The sequence below is a fragment of the Chlorocebus sabaeus genome, chromosome 5 (assembly GCF_047675955.1).
Source record: "Chlorocebus sabaeus isolate Y175 chromosome 5, mChlSab1.0.hap1, whole genome shotgun sequence".
NCBI lineage: Eukaryota > Metazoa > Chordata > Mammalia > Primates > Cercopithecidae > Chlorocebus > Chlorocebus sabaeus.
The window spans coordinates 84,724,037-84,745,317 of NC_132908.1; the positions used below are offsets into that span (position 1 = coordinate 84,724,037).

A 21,281-nucleotide genomic window follows, 5' to 3' on the forward strand; every position below is an offset into this window, starting at 1 on the left:
CGCCATGTGGTCACTGCTGTCACCAAGAGACTGCACAGGCTCCAGCCGTGCATGGGTGCCCCGAGTGTTAACCGGGCTCAGCCACAACCTCACTTTGACGGCGACACACAGAGGCATCTGCCTGTTAAGCAGGTGGTCCCCCAGGGTCCCCTGAGTGCACAGCCAAGGAACCAGATGCCCATATTTCCTCACCCTCCTCCCATCTTCCCTCCCTCATCTTCCTCCATGTGCTTGAGTACTTGCTCTGAAATCCAACTTTTAGTGATGATAAAGGAATGAAAAAGAATTCCCTCCACTTAAAGTGGACAGCAAAGCCCTCAGTTCCTCTGGGACCCTCTGTCCTTGGTTTAAGTTTGTAAGAAACTTCCAGGAAATGTTGCTTCTATCTTACATCAAGGCTTCTGCACAAATGACAGATGTCCACAGGATGTCCACAGGATGACGGGGGACTCTCCCTGCTGCCCAAAGACACCCTGGCTTTCCTGAGGGTGATGCACCCACCCAGCTCCCTGCTGCCCAGACACCCTGGCTTTCCTGAGGGTGATGCACCTACCCAGCTCCCTGCTGCCCAGACTCCCTGGCTTTCCTGAGGGTGATCCACCCACCCAGCTCCCTGCTGCCCAGATCCCCTGGCTTTCCTGAGGGTGATGCACCCGCCCAGCTCCCTGCTGCCCAGATCCCCTGGCTTTCCTGAGGGTGATGCACCCGCCCAGCTCCCTGCTGCCCAGACTCCCTGGATTTCCTGAAGGTGATGCACTCGCCCAGCTCCCTGCTGCCCAAAGGTGCCCCGGCTTTCCCAAAGGTGATGGGACCCGCCCAGCTCCCTGCTGCCCAGACCCCCTGGCTTTCCTGAGAGTGATGGACTTGTCCAGCTCCGTGCTGCCCAGACCCTCTGGCTTTCCTGAGGGTGATGCTGTCTAGCTCCTGGCTAGATGCCCTGGCTTTCCTGAGGGTGATGGACCTGCCCAGCTTCCTGCTGCCCAGAGATGCCCGGGATTTCCTGAGGGTGATGGGGTCCCACCTGAGGATGGCTGCATTTGTGCCAACTTCAGATATTTCATCTGAGCCGACAGAGGCTCTAGAACTTGGAATCCACCAACGTCGACCAACACTGGAAGCAGCGTCCGGAGCCCCCATGACAACCTGATCACTCAGAGATCTCTCTTCCCCACCCCACCTTCTTCCTGAGCCATGCACAGAGAGGGTAGACATTGAACAATGATTAGAAGCAACTCCAGGGTCCCTCCATGGGATTGAGACTAGGTGACAATGTGCGCCAGGCATGTTCTTGGAAATGCTGGAGGAATAGGGCCATCTGGACCCGTTGAGAGGTAGGTGGTTCCAACTCAGACTTCAGAGGGAGCACTGTGGGTTGGGGTGAAAATGGCACTTCTATCTCTACAGTTCCCCCAATGGCCAAAAGGTGGAGTCAACCCAGATGTCCTTGGATGGACTGATGCCTGCTTACCTAACATGAGGTCTCTCCCCACCGAGGAGTAAGACTCAGCCACAGAGGAGTGAGGGCTTCATCCATGCTGCGGTGTGGGCCAGCCTGGAGAATGTCATGAAACTGGAAGAAGCCAGAGGCGAGGGCCACATGTGGCCAGCTTCATCCCTGTGACATGGCAGAGCAGACGGGGGCCCATGGGTGGTTGTCCGGAGCTAGCGGGGATGGGCAGTCATTGGGTGGTCTTTGGGGATGATGAAAAGACTTTGGAAGTAAACGGAAGGCATAGTACAGCATGCGCCTCATGCCACCTACTGTGTCATAGTCTAAAACCTTAATTTTATGTGCAGTAAGTTTCACCTTAATTTAAAAAACAGGAAGAGAAATACCAGAGGATGAGAATTCTTTACTCATGGTGTGCTCTGTGCATGTGAGATGAATGTCATACCCCACACACTTGCAGACTCCCAGTCGGGTGCTGTTCCTGCCCTCCTGGAGTCAACGACCTGTACGAAGTCCCCAAAAGAATGGGATGGTGCCCCGGCAGCCTGGGGCTTTGAAGGGGTAGGGCGTCACCCAGGTGGACCCTGCCAGACCCCTCACTTAGGGGTGGCTGAGGGTGCACCAACTGGTGTGCTGGGATTCTGTGTTCTGACCACAGTGCTGGGGCCCTTTCTAGAAGCTTCCTGGAAGCGAGAGTCAGTTTTTGTGTAGGTGCGGGGAACGCAGGCCGGAGGCCCCATAAAGACGGGCACATCTCCCTCCCGGAGCCTCACTGGCCACACCTGCTTCAGGGGAGCAAAGGGGGCTGCTGGGGCGCTCGGGCCGTGGGAGGTGCCCGTCAGAAGGTGAGTGTGAAACTGGGGCGCTCGGGTTGTGGGAGGTGCCTGTCGAAAGGCAAGTGTGAAAACAGCAGTGTGGAAGCAATGGAAGGGTCTTTCCAAGGAAGCAGGTCTGGGGAAAATGAGGAGGCGGTCAGGACGGGCTTCTGAAACGTTTTTTAAATGTCTGTTTTCTCATTATAAAGGCAATGTATGCTCATTGTAGCAAACTTCAAAAATACAGGAAAGTAGAAAGCGGGAAAAGGTGCTGCAAATCTGCCGTCCAGATCTAATTGAGAACACAAGGTGTGCTGCTGCCCTCAGGGCACGTGCCCATGCCTCCTCCTGCACCCGCCATCACATCGCCTCATCCGGCATGAAGCCGCTCAATAGCTATTTATGGGCTAAATTTTGGCCATGATTAAATTCCTGTGACTTGGTTTCCATGGAAGCTCATGAGAGCCCAGGATGCCTTAAGTGGATGGAACGGCGACTCGGGGCTCAGGGGAAGGCAGGCAGGGTCACTGATGCACCTGCACCCCCCCGGCAGTAGCCTGCCTCGGTGGCAGCTCAGTTTTGGGTGCTGTTTATCTCCTACGAACGAGGAAACCAGAGATCTGAAAGCACCAAGGCTGTCCGAGGGTCCCCATAGAGAATTGAGGAGTGGGCTGGAATCCCCCCCAACCAGTGCCCCTTGCTGAGCCTGGAGTGGGGTCTGAGTGTTAAAATCTCTAGGGGAAGCACCCACCGAGGGTGACCCCCCCAGAGACCAGAGGGCTGGACATCCCAAATTCCTTGGAGCAGGTGCACCCCTCTGCCGCCTGGGAGGAAAAAAGCCCAGTGGGTTAGGAAAAAGCCGCTCACCCTTGCAAAGCCACAGCGTCCTGGGCCTTGGCCGCTCGTTCTAGTTTATGGTGAAAGCCAGGTGGGGCTGGGAACAGACTCTGTGCCTCTGAGGCAGCCGGACGCAGCTCTTGACGCAGAAGGTTGATTTTGTCTGGATCCCTCTTGACCAGACAAGGTAGGGTTAAGTGTGTGAAGGGGGAGAAGGGAATGCTTGAAACTTCCCAGCCCAGAGCCAGCCAGTGCGCGGAGACACAGCCCCAACGCACTGCTGCCGCTGCGGGCACCTGGGGCGTGGAGCCGGACACGGGGCAGCTGTCCCTCTGCAGCCACATGCCACAGGGGATGAGCGCCGGCAGTCACGCCCGCTCGCTCCAGGGTAAGTGCAGTGTGCGGCGTCTGGGGCGGCTCTGGGCGCTGGTGTCAAGGAGGTCAGAAGTGAAGTGTTTTCACGCAGGCCGGATTCAACGCGATTGGGCCATCTGGATTGACCATGGTGTTGATCACGATGCCTTCAGACTCGCAAACGAGGGGGTGCACGCAGGGGAATGTGCCATCTGGGAACGTCTTTCAGGCAAAACAAAGCCTTTTGCTTTCCAGTTGATAGTACAGAGTGCTGAACCCAATGCCAAGAGCTCAGAGGCGAATTCATGTGGTGGGAAGAGTCTGTCTGTGTCTTTGATCTGACGTGGGTAGGGGCGTCCTCCCCGAGTCACGATTTCTATTAGCTGCTGACTTTGCCTTTTCTCCTTTTTGTGGCACGCTCCAGGTGACAGACTTACCTCTCAGCGCCTGGGTTGGGATATGCCGTGGACAGACTCAGTTAGCTAAACATGTTGTTAATTGTGCATCTCATTACAGCTTTTTTTTTTTTTTTTTTTTTTTTTTTGTTTAAGGAAAGAAAAACAAAGTATGGAGGCGGAAGGGCTGGGGGCCCCGGCCATCCAGGGGCAGGATGAGTTTGGGGCTTGCAAGTCCACAGTGAGTGTGAGGCAGGCACCGTCAATAATGAAATGTCTTTACGATATTTGTAAGCACTAGGCTCTCCTCAATCCTTTTATCTGAACACGTTTCAAAGCAGACCCCTTCCTGGCACTTCTGTGAGGTGTCTGTTTCCCATTATAAAGCTGGGCCATGAACGAAAGTGATAATCACGGCTTCCAAACATAAACTTCCTGAAACTCCTTTAGAAGGCTCCTCTGTGACGTGCAGACATAACCAGAAAGCCGTCACACCGGGAGGTCGGCCGCCGGTGCGTCTTGGCTCCGTCGTGATCCTGGTGAGGGTGGCAGGTCAGGATTGTAAACTGCAGGAGGGGACTTAAGCGACAGAACAGGGAAGAAAAATGGCTGAGTTTAGCAAAAGGCCGGCCTCAGAAGTGACTTCCCTCTGCCCCCTGACCCCGCCCAGTGTCTTTACGCTTTGTGCAGAAATCCGGTGTGATCTAAGATATTGCTGTGGAATTCCCATGTGATGGCGATTTGTCACGCCTTCCAGTGTCCTGAGCAGGAACAGGACAGAGGGCGTCGGTGGCTTTTTAGTTAAAAACATAGGGCCTCGGCCAGGTGTGGTAGCTCACGCCTGTAATCCCAGCACTTTGGGAGGCCGAGGCGGGTGGATCACCTGAGGTCAGGAGTTCGTAGAGCAGCCTGGCCAACGTGGTGAAACTCCATCTCTACTAAAAAACACAAAAATTAGCTGGGTGTGGTGGCAGGTGCCTGTAATCCCAGCTACTCGGGAGACTGAGGCAGGAGAATCACTTGAACCTGGGAGGTGGAGGTTGCAGTGAGCTGAGATCGTGCCATTGCACTCCAAGAGTGAGACTTTGTCTCAAAAAACAAAACAAACAAAAACAAACAAAAGAACATGGGCAGGGCCTCTCGCCCCGTGTGGTGGCTTAGGGACGCAGAGCTTCCTGGCCACCCTTCGGCTTTGGTCCCATCTGTCCTCACAGCGGTCCAGGGGCTAAATCACAAGGTACCGACGGCCCTCTTCGTCCTTCCTGACTTCAAGGAGAGTTTCTTTGCAGACCCAGTACTTGGATTGGGCTGTGAAAGAGCCCGGGATAGATGGGGGTAGTTAGGGGTAGGTGGGGGTAGGTGGGGGTATGTGGGGGTAGGTGGGGGTAGGCGGGGGTAGATGGGGGTAGGTGGGGGTAGATGGCAGTAGATGGGGGTATGTGGGGGTAGATGGGGTAGGCGGGGGTAGGCGGGGGTAGGTGGGGGTAGATGGGGTAGGCGGGGGTAGATGGGGTAGGCGGGGGTAGGCGGGGGTAGGTGGGGGTAGATGGGGGTAGATGTCACTTGCTACCAAAGCATCTGCTGCGGGGCCCCTGATCGCTGCCTCCCTGCCTCCATCCACCAGGACCTGGCCCCTTGGTCTTGTGTCTGTGGAGCCTCTGTGGTGACACGTGGCAGAATGTGTGTGCTCATGGCTTTGGTTTCTCTGGAAAGGGTGTCCCAAGATGAGGGTGTTCAAAGACTCTTCAAGGACAGGCATGGATCTCCTCCAACCCTTTAGATGTGGATAGAAGTTTTGTTCTCGTGTTTTATGTGGTGCCCGATGGTAATGTTATGCGATCCTTCAGCGCCAAGAATGGGATCGTCATCAGTTGCTACAGCTGTCTTCGTGCGTCCACTGCAGTGGCTGGTTTCTGGTGGATGCCCCTCCCAGTCCCTCCCCTGCTCCCCTCCCCTGGGTAGAGCAGGAACAGGACAGAGGCTGTCGGTGGCTTTTTGGTTAAAAACATTGGCAGGGCCTCTCGCCCAGTGTGCTGCCTCAGGGACGCAGAGCTTCCTGGCCACCTTTTGGCTTTGGTCCTGTTTGTCCCCACAGCAGTCCATGGGCCATGAGATCTCAAAGGCTGGGCACTGGAGGCTCTGCTCTCTGTCCTTCACACCAAGCTGGCCTGAGCTCTCCACCTGCTGGGGCTGCCCAGTGTTCCTTGGCTCAGAAACTCAGAAATGCTTCCAGCCACTCGCCCACGGGACCAGTGTGAAGACCCGGTGCTGGGGCTCCTGGCTGGTGCTGTCACCGCTCAAGTTTGGGGGCCTGCCCTCCTTGTCCTCCCCAAAGCCCCCCTCCCTAATCCCTGGGGGTATCGGGAGAATGGGGGTTCCTAGTTGAATTTCTCCTGCGTGAATCAGATCATCTTCTCACCCGGCGGAAGCCTTGGGACGAGGCTGGGTGGGGACGGTGGAATAATCCTCCGTGGCACGAGGAGGGTCAGTGTGCGCGTCACTCTTAGCTGCAGTGCGTGTGACCGTCGCCAGGGCTGCTGTGTGAGGAACGGGAGTTGGCTGCGTCTGCTCTGCCACAGGTAGTTTATAGGGTGGTTTTCACTCCTTGCCAAAGCCCAGCAAGGCAAACAGTGTTTAACCCTTCACGGCTGAAGAAATGGGACCTCAGAGAGGTTAAGACACTGGCCAGGGGCCACCTGGCCATGAAGCTTCCGGGCCTCGCCTGCACCAGAACTGTCCGATGGGGACGTCATCTGCCTCCCGGATGGTATCTTAAAAAAACAAACAAACAACAACAACAACAAAACACAAGGGATTTATTGAGAGACACTTCACGTACCACACCGTTCACCTGTTAAAGTGCAATTCCGTTTAGAACATTTAGAGATGAGTTCCCACGACCCCTATCAACTCAGAAACTTTCATTACCCCAGACAGAAGCCCCCAGCCTCTTGCCGGCCCCGCCAGCCACACTCTGCTTCAGTCCAGGAGTTGTCAGCTCTGGTCCTGTCCCATGCGCAGGTCACACAACGTGTGGCCCTTTGGGAGTGTCTCCCTCGCTCAGCATCACATTCTGGGGGCCCGTCCATGTAGCCAGCACCACCCCAGATGACAGCTCAGGTGTTCTTGTCTGAGCCTACGAAGATTCCTAAAGAACGGTTAGAAACTTCAGTTTCACTGGCTCCAGCCAGTGTGGACGCTGCTACCCTTCTGTGATCTCGTTTTCTGCCTGTCCCCACAGCCTGACAAAATGTGCTCCCCATCCCTCCCTTTCTCCTACACCTGGAGGCCTCCAGCTAGACTTCCTTCAGGCCTGCGTTTCACTATAAGTATGTGGACCTCTGGTTATTTTTTTCCTGGAGAGTACTTGAGTATTAGGGGGAATTTTGGCCAGGCACAGCAGTGGCTCATGCCTGTAATCTCAGCACTTTGAGAGGCTGAGGCAGGAGGATCACTTGAGCCCAGGAGTTTGAGACCAGCCTGGGCAACATAGTGAGACCCTATCTCTACAAGAAACAATTTAAAAAAATTAGCCAGGTGTGGTGATACATGTGTATAGTCCCAGCTAGTTGGGAAGCTGAGGCGGGAGGAACACTTGAGCTGTGGAGGTCAAGGCTGCAGTGAGAGCTATGATGGTGCCACTGCACTCCAACCAGGGCAACACAGTGAGACCCTGTCTCAAAAAAAGGAAAGAGGAATTTTGATCCTCAACACTATAAAGGCCTCTATAACACATACAGCATTTTCTTTTCTTTTTCCTTTTTTTTTTTTTTTTTTTGAGACAGAGTTTCGCTCTTGTTGCCCAGGCTGGAGTGCAGTGGCACAATCTTGGCTCGCTGCAACCTCTGCCTCCCAGGTTCAAGTGATTCTCCTGTCTCAGTCTCCCAGGTAGCTAGGACTACAGGTGCCTGTGACCAAGTCTGGCTAATTTTTGTATTTTTAATAGTGATGGAGTTTCACTGTGTTGGCCAGGCTGGTCTTGAACTCCTGACCTCAGGCAATCCACCTGCCTCGGCCTCCCAAAGTGCTGGGATTATGGTGTGAGCCACCGTGCTTGACCACAGACAGTATTTTCAAAGGGCCCAGGGGGACACAGTGAGCCCAGCGACCCCAGGCAGGATTAGTAAATAAGCATAATCGGGAATGGATGAAGAGCTGAAAGCCTGAGTGCTAAGTTGTAAAGACTCAGAAGCCCTGGTGGGAGCTCGGTGGTTGATTGATGATGTCTGCCACGACTGGGTAGGGGGTTAACAGCATGTGTGCTATGTGGTGGCATCTGGTACAGATTTGGTTGGGTGGGAGAAGTCCCTGGATTCCAGAAGTCAGGGTGGGCACACCTAGGAAGCAAGCGCTCACACCCCCTCGTGTGTTGATGGCTGGCCTGGCCCGGGAGGGTCCATCACAGTTGCAAGCTGTGGGCTGACTGGGTCTTGGCGTGGGCCCAGCAAGCTGCTTTCAGGGAGTCTGGGAGGAGCTGCCTCTCAGGTCAGCCACCTCTGAAGAGTGGAGGGTTTAAAAACCAGACCCCATTGCCCTGCCACACCTGCAACATCTGGCCCAGCACAGCATGTGTCCTTCTTGGGTAGCCGGGTTCCTGCAGAGGGAGACAGTGTGGTTGGGAGCCAGCAGGCACCTCCACCCGTGCCCCCACTCCCTGGAGTCAGTGTGTTGCAGGGCCGTGACGGCCCCTCCTCTTCCTCCGTGCAGCTCCTGCACCCACCTCTCCCTGCTCGTGATTTACCTACGGCGCTCGGCACAGGGATTCCTGAAGGAAATTTTCTCCATCCGCGAGGCCGTACGATAAACTCCCGCAGATGAGATTGGCTGTCTAGCAGAGGAGACCCTGTGTACTCTTGTGTTCTAGAACTTTCTTTTGGTGTCACCTTATTTATTTTTGCAGCCTCCTGCCTAATGTGTTTCTTTTGAAAGTTTAGGTTTTTCCCTTTAAAAAACGATTCAGACAGCAAACGTGAACAGAAAGGAGCAGGCTGCCTGTGTCCACGGGTCTGGGCCAACCAGGGGCTTTCCCACGACACTGTACCCGGAGCAGCCCCCACTGTGGCCTTGACAGACGCTTCCCTGTTTATTCTGCACCACGGGAGCCAAGGCAGGCTGGGTGGGCCATGGCTGCTCTTGGTCCCAGTGACGGCATTCAGGTGCAGGCTGGGGTGGGGGTGGCACCACACTCTGGGCATGGATGCTGCTGGCCACCAGCCTGGGATGCCACGGGATGGAGCTCAGCTCAGCCACCACCTCACACTGCCACACAGGCCAGGAGGAGAATTTAGCTGAAGTCATCGCACCCAGGTGGGAATCCCACTGACTATCTTCAGGGAGGGCAGCAGCAACGCCAGCCTCTCCAGGGTGATTTTCGGTAGAAACAGACCCCTCTAGATCCTAGAAACTGGGCCCTCACCATGGCCAGCTCAGCCTCATTGGGGGAAGAGCCATCGTAATAACCAAGTAACAGCAGCGAGGGTCACGAGTTCTGCCTTTGGGGCGTGCTGGCAGGCGGGCGGGGGTCTCTGTGCCTCGGCCCTCTCAGGCCTGTGCAGGAGGTGCCACGACTGTCCCAGGCTTCAGACAAGCTGACCGTGGCCAGCTGGAAAAGACTCCCCTAAATAAATGCCCTGATCCCCAGAACCTGTGCTTGATGCCTGGATTAGCCCATTTTCTTTTTCTTTTTTTTTTTTTGAGATGGAGTCTTGCTCTGTCGCCCAGGCTGGAGTGCAGTGGCACCATCTCGGCTCACTGCAAGCTCCACCTCCTGAGTTCATGCCATTCTCCTGCCTCAGCCTCCCCAGTAGCTGGGACTACAGGTGCCCGCCACCATGCCCAGCTGATTTTTTGTATTTTTCATAGAGATGGGGTTTCACCGTGTTAGCCAGGATGGTCTCCATCTCCTGACCTTGTCATCCTCCTGCCTCAGTCCCCCAGAGTGCTGGGATTACAGGTGTGAGCCACCACGCCCGGCTTGGATTAGCCCATTTTCACACTGCTATGAAGAACTGTCCAAGACGGGGTAATTTATAAAGGAAAGAGGTTTAATTGACTCACAATTCAGCATGCCTGGGGAGGCCTCAGGAAACTGACAATCATGGCAGAAGGCAAAGAAGAAGCAAGGACCTTCTTCACAAGGCAGCAGCAAGAAGCAATGCCGAGCAAAGGTGGGAGAGCCTCATAAAACCATCAGCTCTCACGAGAACTCGCTCACTACCACGAGAACAGCATGGAGGAACTGCCCTGTGATTCAGTCACCTCCCACCGGGCTCTCCCTCCACACGTGAGGATCATGGGGATTAAATTCGAGGTGAGATCTGGGTGGGGACCCAGAAACTGCCCATGTCACTGCCGTGCACAGCACTGCTGGTGGCTGAGGGTCACGAGGCTAGGTCTTCCCAGATGATCCAGCTGGGCCCAACATAATGGCAGGGTCCTTTTAAAGAGGAGGCAGAGGAGGATTCGGCCCACGCAGAAGCCACGGCCCTGGGACACAGATGTGGAGGCAGAGATTACAGGGAAGCGGCCACAAGTCAGGGCACACCTGAGCTGCAGACTTTGCAGAGGCAGGAATTACCCTCGGTAGCTCACAGCCCTGCAGCCCTTGGCTTTGTCCCCACAGGGCCCACGTTGGGCTCCGGCCTCCACGCCGAGTTTTAAGGCCCTCGGTTTGTGACGTCACGGCAGCCCAGGAGCCTGGCGATGGCTGAGGACTGAAGTACCCTCCCATGCCCTGCACGCAGGCCTCGCTGACCCTGGGGTCTGAGCTCCTCCGTGTGATCTGTATGTCATTTGGAGGTGGATGCAGGGTAGACAAGAGAATACTTTCTCCAAGATTTTTGTCCCCTTCTCTTTGAAGAAATGAGGCCATTTCCTTCTTTGGGAAGCACCCTCCTGTTGCCCATCCTCAGCCTACACTCACTTCTGGTGGGTGAGAGGCTGCAGACCCCCAGCCCACCTCTGCGCCTGCTGGCCGGGGGGAAGGAGGCAGAAGAGACCCCGGCTCTGGGGCTCTCCCTCTCCTGTCCCCGCCGGCACGTGCCACCGTGGTCTGGGAGACTCGCTGGGCTCTGCTCCGGCAGAGCTGTGGAGCCTGGGTTGGCCATCCGCCCAGCATCAGTTACATCTGAGCAACGGGCGCCTCACCTCCTGTGCCACCTGGGCTGGGCTGAGATGGGGAAGACGGGAGAGGCTGGGGCAGAGGAAGCTTGGAAAATGAATAGGGTGCAGTGATCCACACCTGAGTGGCTTCATGGATCCTCACTCAGAGGAAGGGAAGGTAATTCCGGTTCTTCCCTGTTTAACCTGAGCTGCATGAAGAGAGCATGACACATGTTAGCAGGAACAGAAACAGGCATGTGTGTGCAGGGGCCTCTGTGCGTGGGCACTTAGCGTCGCCCTCCATTGTCACGCGGCTCCACACGCGAAGCTTTGGGGTTTCGGCTCGATTATGATTCAAGGAAACTCACTGGGAGAACGACTCACTGGGAGAACGGAGGTGCACGTCTGTGGGGACGTGGGGACGGAGGTGCACGTCTGTGGGGACGTGGGGACGGAGGTGCACGTCTGTGGGGACGTGGGGACGGAGGTGCACGTCTGTGGGGACGTGGGGACAGAGGTGCACATTGTGCAGAGAGGAGGTGTCACTCCATCGGGACCAGGACAAAGGCCCAGGCGGGAACAGTGCGGCCGCATGCTGCCATGTGGCCACGTGGGCAGGGGCGGGGGCAGCTGTCGCTGAGGCTCCTCCAGTGTCTGGGGAAAGCAGATTCTCCTGGCCTGAGATGGGCACGTAGGTCATCACAGCCTGAGGCCTGCATTTCCCCAGTGCTGGGTCTGGTGCTGGCGCCGTCTTTGGACCAGTGGCTTTCGCCCCCCGCCTTGCTCTCCTCATCTGTGAAATTCGAGTAGGGATGGAGCCTGTGTGGCTGTGCACGGAGCATTTCCAAACCCCGTGGCATCAGCAGCAGCAGCAGCAGCAGCAGTAAGTGCCAGCCCCCGGAGCAAAAGCCCGTGAGGCGTGCAGACCGTGGACCCCATGTGCCCCTCCCCGTGAAGTGGTGGGGGGTTCTGGACTCCGAAAAGCCAGAGACTGCAGGTGGCTTGGAGGCATGGTGCAGTCCTGGGGTCGCAGGAGCATGGAGCATTCCACATTTGAAGAGTGTTTATGGAGATGTCCGCAGATGGGCAGGATCCGGGACCACAGCCGCCATGCCACAGCACGTCTTCCGGTGAGCCCTGCACCATGGCACTGTGGCCCTGGCCGTTCCCGTGGGCCAGCGCATCCGGGGCTGGCTGCTGGTGCAGCACATCTCGATTCTGGACTGAGACTCTGTGGCCACGCCCAGCGTCTCCAGGGTGCAGGCAGAAGACGGGGCTCTGGGGTTGCTGCCTGGAATTCAACTGCTCTTTCCATCCTGAAGAAACAGGCTGTCGCGTTGCACAAAGCCGTGGTGACAGGGGCTTCTGGGGGTGAGGATCTTTGGGGGTTGAGTTGCTGATGTCCTAGGATCTTCTCCCCACCTCTGTTTCCCTGGAGAACTCTCAGCTCCAGGGTCGTCACTTTGGCGTGACTTCCCTGAAAGCAGGTGGTGGTGACACTGTAGGGTGTTGGCCTCCTTTCCTGGCACTCACCCTCTTTCGGGGCCTTGCCCACTGTATTGGGGGCCACACGTGTGTTTGCTGAGGGTAGGTCATCATAGGCACCATAGCTTCTTGCCCCCACTCCCCAAGACCACCTGGTCCAGGGGAGGCCAGCGCCATGTGCCAGCAGCTCTGTGGGGAGGCTCAACAGGGGCGTGCCGAGGCCTAGCACCCGGAACCGAGCACCGGAACGCCTGACTCACCATTCGTGCCTGCTTTTCCCCTCACTCCTCACGTATAGAATGCAAATACTCTGAGGAAAACAAAGGCGTGAAATCATTGACACTTTAGAGTTGGAAGCCGCTTCAGAGTCATGAGTCCAACTGGCTCTCCCGAAATCACCCAGGCCGAGGCCGCCCCACGCCAGTACCCATCAGAACCCCCTGGAAGGCGAGTTCAGATCCCCGGGAGCCGCCTCCTGGGCTTGTGATTCAGGAGCCTGGGGCGGGCCCTGAGGCTCCACGTTGCTGACTAGTTGCAGGTGGTACCGCTGCCGGCCCGGCCCGCTTGGAGAGCCCACTCTGGCTCACGCCGCACTGAGCTGGTTGCCGCCTGGCCTGCCACGGTCTCCGTCCGTCTTCTCTGGCCGGGGCTGGCTCTCCCAGGTGTCACCGAATGCCTGGTCGTTCCAATTCAGTTTGCTTACAGGGTCTGTACGTAACACCCAAGGCCCCTCTCCTGTTCCTCCGCATCCACATGGTGTAAGTAGCTTCCCCAGCCCTGGTGCAGCCTCCTGACTCCAGGCCCCTCTGCCTCAGCGTGAACCGTATCGGAGAGATGTCCTCCCAGCGTGGACTGCCGTCCTGCAGGTCAGAATCATGGTCATTCAGAACCACTCATCTTAAAGTGCCTTCTCTAGACAAAAAATCGCCTTTTCCATCGAAGGTGGGGAGGGGAGAAAAACGGCCTCCAACCCAGGGAGTGCTGTGCGGGTTGGGCAGGTGCTGGTGGGCTCTAGCAGAAGGATTTCCACGAGGGGCCCCAGGCAGCAGGTGCAGCTCGGCCGGGCGTAGCCGCGCTGGAGACACATGTCTGCAGCTGAGCTCCGTGGGGCCTCTGGACAGGCGCTGGGAAACCTTAGAAACTGCAGCCCCGGGCCTGCGTGGCGCAGTGTCCGTGGCAGGGAAGCTCAGGAAGCCTGTGGTCCAGCCCCCTTCACAGATGAGGATGCTGCAACCCAGACCGGTTGCAGTCAGTGTTGAAGGCCCCTTGCTTGTCTTCAGCCCCCAGGTACCGGGGCCGGATGGGGCTTCCCAAACCCCACTGTCAGGGCCCCTCCCGCACCGCCCCACGTCAAACCATTTCCTGCAGCAACAGGGCTGTGACGCCACTTTCGAAGTGGCCAGCGTGAGGAAGGGCTTTTGAACTAAAACCTCTCCCCGCAGCGGCCAGTCTGCAATGGGCTGTTTTTTAAAGACATTTTTGTGGGTACCCCATATGTTCACGGGGTACATGAGGTATTTTGACACAAGCATGCAATGCATAATAATCGCATCAGAGAGAATGGGGTCTCCATCCCCTCAAGCATTTATCCTTTCTGTTACAAACAAGCCAGTTGTTTTAGTTATTTTAAAATGCACAATCAAATTATTGTTGGCTGTGCTCACCCTGTGGCACTATCAAATAATAGGTCTTATTCATTTCTTCTATTAACCACCGCCTCCCACCGAGCCCCCACTCCCCTTCCCAGCCTCGGGTAACCCTCCTTCCACTCTCTATGTCCATGAGTTCAATTGTTTTGAGTTTTAGCTCCCACGAATAAGTGAAAACGTGTTGTTTTTTCTTTCCATCCCTTGATTATATCACTTAGCATAATGACCTCCAGTTCCATCCGCATTGTTCGAATGACAGGATCCCGTTGTTTTTCGTGGCTGAATAGTTCTCCGTCGTGTATGTGCCACATTTTCTTTATCTGTTCGTCTGTTGATGGGCACTTAGGTTACTTCCAAATCTTGCTACTGTGAACAGTGCTGCAGTGAACATAGGCATGCCGGCCGGGCGCGGAGGCTCACGCCTGAGTCCCAGCACTCTGGGAGGCTGAGGTGGGCGGATCCCTTGAGGTCAGGAGTTCAGTAAACACAGGACTGCAGGCATCTCTTTGATAGACTGATTCCTTTCTTTTGGGTCCATACCCAGCAGTGGGATTACTGGATCCTATGGTAGCTCAATTTTTAGCTTTTTGGGGAACCACCAAACTGTTCTCCAGAGTGGCCGTATTAATTTACATTCCCACCAACGGGGTACGAGGGCTCCCTTTTCCCCACGTCCTCGCCAGCATCTGTGATTGTCTGTCTTTTGGATAAAGGCCATTTTAACCGGAGTGAGATGATAGCTCATGGTAGTTTTGATGGGCACTTCTCTGATGATCAATGATGTTGAGCTCCTTTTCAGACGCCTGTTTGCCATTTGTGTGTCTCCTTTGAGAAACGTCTATTTAGATCTTTTGCCCATTTTTAACCAGATGATTAGATGCTTTCCTATAGAGTTGTTTGAGCTCGGTATATGTTCTGGTTATGAATCCCTTGTCAGGTGAGTAGTCTGAAAATATTTCCTCCCATTCTTTGGGCTGTCTCTTGACTCTGGCTTGCTTCCTTTGCTGTGCAGAAGCTTTTTAACTCGGGGTGGCCCCACTTGTCGGTATTTGCCTTGGTTGCCTGTGTGTGAGGGCATTGCTTGAGAAGCGTTTGCCCAGGCCAATGTCCTAGAGATTTTCCCCAGTGTTTTCTTATAGTAGTTTCATAGTTTGAGGTCTTGGATTCCAGACTTTAATCCATTTTGGTTTGATGTTTGCATGTGGCGAGAGCTAGGGGTCTCGTTTCACTCCTCTGCGACGCGTAGCCAGTCTTCCCAGCACCGGTTACGGAAGAGACTGTACTTTCCCCCATGTACATTCTTGGCACCTTTGTTGAAAGTGAGTTCACTGTAGGTGCGTGGGTAATGGGCGGCTTTTCCAGCTGGCGAGTTTTCATGGCTTCTGGCGCTTTGACGTCTGGTGGCAGGAGAGCCTGCTGAGCAGGGATCCTGCCCTGTGGACGCAGGACGTGAGGACCTGTGGCTGAAGCCCGGCTCGGGGAGGAACAGTTTACCTCCCCGAGGGAAGCATGGGCAAGACCACACTTTTTGGGTCTCAGTTACCTCCGTAGACTGTGGTGAAAGCACAAAGGCTCTCGCAGCCAAACAGTCTGTTGTAGGTCACGTCTGGCCTGTCTTAAATGGGTTACAAGTGGCCCCTCGAGGATAGGCAGCGCAGGACCCTGGCTGTGAGATGTGCATCCCTTCTGCTTAATTTCCCTGACACAGCTGGTTTGACACCCCCGGTGCAGGCTGCAGGGAGATCAGATACACATGCAGCCTCTTGCTTTGAAAAGTTCACCGTGTGGTCTAGAGAGTGGAGAAACTCCCGGGTGTGAGGAAAGTTCTTGCTGCACTGAGAGTGCTATGGGACGGGACACCCGGCTCCTGTCAGGGTTGCACTGGGCAGGACTGTGGGCTGTGCGATGGGAGGTCCTGTGGTCCCATGATGTCCGGTGAGCACCACGGGTGGCTAAGGAAGGGGCTCCCCCACCCCATGGCCAGTCCTGCCCCCAACCCACAGCTTCATGGCCTTTGCAAGTCCCTCCACCTCACTGTGCCTAAGTCTGCCCACCTGTGAATGGGGAGAACGATAAGGGCCACACTCACTGTGGGGGTCTCGGGGGAGAAGGACAGGGACCAGACTCACTGTGGGGGTCTCTGGGGTGGGGAATGACAGGGGCCACACCGCGGGGGTCTCAGGGGAGAATGGATCAGGGAACGCGCAGCGCCCAGCTGACTTACCAGCCCGTGAGCCAGGGTAGACGGAGCCGTGGTTCTGGTGCCGCCTTCTCCTCTGTGCCTCCAGCTTCTGCGAATGTTGCCCTGGGCGTCAGGGACCCTGTCTGAGCCTCTCTGCAGCCTGGTGAGGGCAGGCCTGGCCCCTAGACGCTGCCATGTGTGTGGTGAGTCTGCTTGCTGGGCCCACAGAGGGGCAGGGAGGTCAGAGGGGTTGTTGGGGACGAGGTGCCTCCCCTCTCCACCTACAAGCCCAGCAAGCCTGGTTCCTTGTGGCCGCCACACTGAGAATTCTGGGGCGCCATTGCTTTGGGAGGAAGTGGACACTGGAAACAGGCCGGGGGGAAAATGTCTTATCAGTCTGTAAAAAACTTTAGCCACCATTCTCTTGCCGTGGCCTCTGGTGGAGATGATGTCTCTGGGGTGGGGGAAACAGAACCCAGAGGTGACTTAAAAAACAGCCACCAACCCTCCAGGTCGCAGGGCAGTGAACGGTGGCTCTGTGAGAAAACGCAGCTGGTTCCGCCCCTGCCCAGCCTGTCTTAACCCTGCAGCCTGCTCTTCTGTGCCGGGCTCTGTGCGTTCAGGGTGTGATTCCATTTAATTAATACTTAAACCAAACCTCAATGTGCAAAGGGGAAACGTGGCAGGAAGCACACCAAAACCAGCCACTGTGTTTATTTTCAAGGGGCTGGATTATTTTATGCATTGCTGTCGTTTCTGATTTATCTACATATATCTATATATAATAGATATATATTAAATATATATCTATATAATATATATTAAATATCTATAGCTATATATAATAGATATATAGATATGTATCTATTTTCTATAATATAGATATGTATCTATTATCTATAATAGATATAGATATATATCTATTATGTATTATAGAAATATATCTAGATATAAATATATATTATACAAATATATCTAGATATAAATATATATTAAATATATCTAGATATATATTAAATATATATCTATATATTATATATCAATATAATATAATAAATAATATATATTATATATATGTAGATATCTATATCTAGATATATATATCATAGATATATATTATTTTCATAATCAGAAAAACACATTATAAAAAGCTTTAGGAAGACAAGTACATATGTGACACTCACGTGTCCTGGCTGATCAGCCAAGGTTGCTCCTCCAGGGAAGCTCGGGGTCACCGCTGTGCACCTCCAGCTCATGTCAGCTTTGTGTGGTGTACACAACTCCTGAGGTGACCCTGGTTTATCTGGGATGGCCATGGGCTCCACTAAAGATACTCACCATCCAGGATGGTGGAGTAGAGAGAGAAAAGTGCCAGAGTCCTGTGGCTTCGGGAGCCCTGTGTGTTCCTGGACTTCCTAGCTCTAGTTCTGGAGGCCAGAAGGGAAATTAAGAGGCCAGCCGAGCCGTACTCCCTCCAGAGGCTCTGGGGTGGGCCCTTCCAGCCGTACTCCCACCGGGGACTCTGGGCCCTTCCAGCCTCTCCCAGCTCCCGGGCACTCCAGGCATTCCTGGGCTTGTGGCCGCTTCGCTCCCATCTCTGCCTCTGTCCTCACTGGCCTCTTCATCTTTGGAGGCAAACCGCTCGCGTCCCCTGTCTCTCTTGTGTAAGGATACGTGGTCATCCAGGGTGGCCTCCCCATCTCAAGTGGAAAGTGTGCGCTCTGGGAAAGGCTCTGTGATGGGGATGGAAAGAGAAGCTGCAGAGCAGGAGAAAATATTCACAAACACACACGCCCGACTAGAGCCCTGGGGTCCAGACTGTGTAGAGAACTCTTAAAATTCAACCGTGAAAAAACAAGCTGATAGGAGCATGGGCAAGACGTGGGGGTGCTCTTCATTGAAGAGGATGCAGACGGCAGATCAGGACGTGGCAGGTGCCCCTCGCCCGCAGCCGTCGGGAAATGCACTGAGACCACAGGCAGAGATTGCCGCACCCCCGTCAGGGCGGCCAGCACAGAACCGGTGATGCCGCAGTGTAGGCACGGGGCCTGGACCTCCATTGCTGGCAGGAATGCACATGGCATGGCCACTCTAAACACCAGCTTGACGGTTTTACCCAAAACTAAACACCCAACTAACGTACAACCCCGCAATGACACTCTTGGGGCGTTTATTCCAAAGAAAGGAAGATATATCTTCATGCCAAAAACTGTGCAGCTGTATTTGTAACAGGCAGAACGTGGAGACGACGCAAGCCGCCTTCAGTGGACACACGCAGGGCCGCACCGGGGAACGCTACTCAGCCGTGAAAACAAACAGACCAGCTGCACACAGCAACTCGGACCATCTCCAGAGAATTCTGCCGAGTGGGAAAAGCCGACCTCAAAGAGGCTCTACATGCCATGATGCTGTTTGTGTAACCGGCATAATCAAAGCAGAGACGGAAAACATGTCGGTGGTTTGCCAGGGCTGGGGATGGGGGGTGGGGGGGAGGAGGAGCCGCAGGGGGCAGCTGGAAGCAGCCTGTGATGAGGGGAACCGTTAGTGCTTTGGTGGTGGCGGCAGTTACACGAATCTACACGTGTGAGAAAATGGCCTTGCCCAAAGTGCGTGCACACACACTCACACACACACACACACACACACACCAGGGCACGCAGAGCTGCGAGAATCTCAATGGGCCCTGTGGGTCATGCCAGGCTGATGGCCTGGCATGCTGCTGTGTTGGCACACCTGATGCTCTGAAGGGTGTGGCTGGGTGGGAGTGAGAGCCAGGGACACATGAGGGCCGGGGACATGTGAGAACCAGGGGCGTGTGAGAGCCAGGGACGTGTGAGGGCCGGGGACGCGTGAGGGCCGGGGACGCCTGAGGGCTGGGGATGCATGTGAGCCAGGGACATGTGAGAGTTGGGGGTGTGTGAGAGCTGGGGATGTGCAAGAGCCGGGGATGTGTGAGAGCTGGGGGTATGTGAGGCTGGGGATGCGTGAGAGCCAGGACAGATGTGTGCGGCTCTCTCTGCCTTTCTCTGCAATTTCCTGTGCATCTATAATTATTTCAAAAATAAAAGTTTTTTACAAAAAGAAAAAAATGAAAAAATCACTGCAAATTCCTATTTTGTCCCTTTGATCTTTTTTTACTTGGAGAGACAATTCAGGTCTCTGAATACTCAACCACTGACTGCCTAGAAGACCTCGGGGAGGGCTGGGGCTCTGAGGCTCAGGCCAGTTCACACGTGTGGAAGTGCCACGTGTCTTCAGGGACCGTGGAAGAGGGGCTTTTCCTGGGGAAAGGCTTGACGCTGCTGCACTCTTGCTGGGACCCAGCTTCTCGGAGTCCCAGTCGTCATGTGCGAGTGACCTGGGAGGTGGACCTGTCGGAGCGACTGTGAGGGAAGCCATGTGAAGGCGGGAGGCTGCCGTGTCATTAGCGGCAGCTCCGGCAAAGGGAAGCTCCGCACACAGCACCCGTCAGCAGAGCAGGAGGAGGAGTGCGAGGGGAGGCGCCACACTGATTTTATTTGCTTGTTTTTTGAGACAGAGTCTTGCTCTGTCACCCAGGCTGGAGTGCAGTGGTGCAATCTCAGCTCACTGCAACCTCCGCCTCCTGGGTTTAAGCCATTCTCCTGCCTCAGCCTCCCCAGTGGCTGGGACTACAGACGCCTGCCACCACACCTGGCTAATTTTTTGTATTTTTAGTAGAGACGGGGTTTTTCCATGTTGGCCAGGCTGGTCTCGAACTCCTGACCTCAGGTGATCCACCTGCCTCGGCCTCCCACAGTGCTGGGATTACAGGCGCGAGCCACCACACCTGGCTCCCATCTTTTCATTGAAATCTTGCCTCACAGCTTTTAAAGTCTGTACATTTCTTCTAAGTTCTGTTTAGAATTCTTCACAATGTTTTGGTGGAGCCTTTTGAGTTTCTTCATGGGCTCTCCACAGCCCCACCCTGAGGATGGGAGCCCTTTGGATGGGGCCGGTGTCAGCAAAGGAGGCACAAGTGTCTCAGCCGCTCGACCTGGTCCTGCCCACTATGGGCCCAGAGAACCATGGGAGCAACGTCCACCATTTGGGCTGACTCTCTGCTTTCTGTGTCAGCTCAACTGTCGCCTCCGCCTCTGCAGAAGGAGGATGATGGCGCGCGGGGGTCAGGCGCGCCCTGGATGCTCCTGGAGGCCCATCTTCCTCTTTTCTTCCCTTCAGAGTGCACTGATCTAGGCTCAGATTCCCCACTCTTCGGCTTCCTTAGCAGAGTGGCCCTGGTGTCAAAGGACTGCTTTTAAAAGAAGATACAATTCTGACTCACAAATACAGAATACATACATGTCAATGATTTTATCTGACTCATTAACTAATGCAGGCACCAGTAAGACGTTTCCGGCATTTGGAAGAGAATTCCGGAGAACCGCACGGCTAAGCAATAAGGAATGCTGAGATGAGTTTGCAAATAGATGCAGAGCTGCTTTACCCCCAGGCGGTCATCGGCTGCCGTCCATGGAGATGCCGTTCACTGTGTTTCTGTTGCTCTCACTTTTCTAGAATTTACGAAGTTGTAAAATAGCCCCAAGACAGTGAGAGGCAGGGCGCTAGGCAGGAACTGAGTCACTGTTTGTTTTTGCTCGTTTCAAAGTCTTTTGCAATTTTCCCTGACACTCGTAACTCTTGGGCTTGTTTTGCCATCTGTGGAATGAAAATAAAGTTTGTCCAGTCCTCGAGGAGTTGTGAGCTTGAAAAGAAAGAGAGTGAGTGAAGAAATGTCTTCTAGAGGCTTCTTTGTATCAGCCGAGGCGGTCTCATGGTTAGCTCTGGGTGCCCTGGGAATGGGTCTGAAATTCACTGTTTCATGATCTCCTGTAGGTTTATCTCCCTCCCTTGCTTCATCCCCACACTCTTCCTTAAGGCCATGTCCCTCAGTGCGGAAGCCCCGGCCGTCCTCAGCCTGTGGTGCACCTTCAGGGCCCATCTGTGCCAGGTCCTCAGCCTGTGGTGCACCTTCAGGGCCCATCTGTGCCGGGC

The 21,281-nt window shown here is 54.9% G+C and overlaps 1 long non-coding RNA gene across 1 annotated transcript; it reads right to left on the reverse strand.

Annotated features, from left to right (window-relative positions):
- Nucleotides 1–1,833: 1,833 nt before the first annotated feature.
- On the reverse strand, nt 1,834–3,437 carry LOC140711760 (uncharacterized). The gene is made up of 2 exons (XR_012093052.1): nt 3,133–3,437; nt 1,834–1,953 (listed from the first exon to the last, which is right to left on the reverse strand). It is a non-coding gene; the product is annotated as an uncharacterized lncRNA (long non-coding RNA).
- Between the last annotated feature and the right edge of the window lie 17,844 nt (nt 3,438–21,281).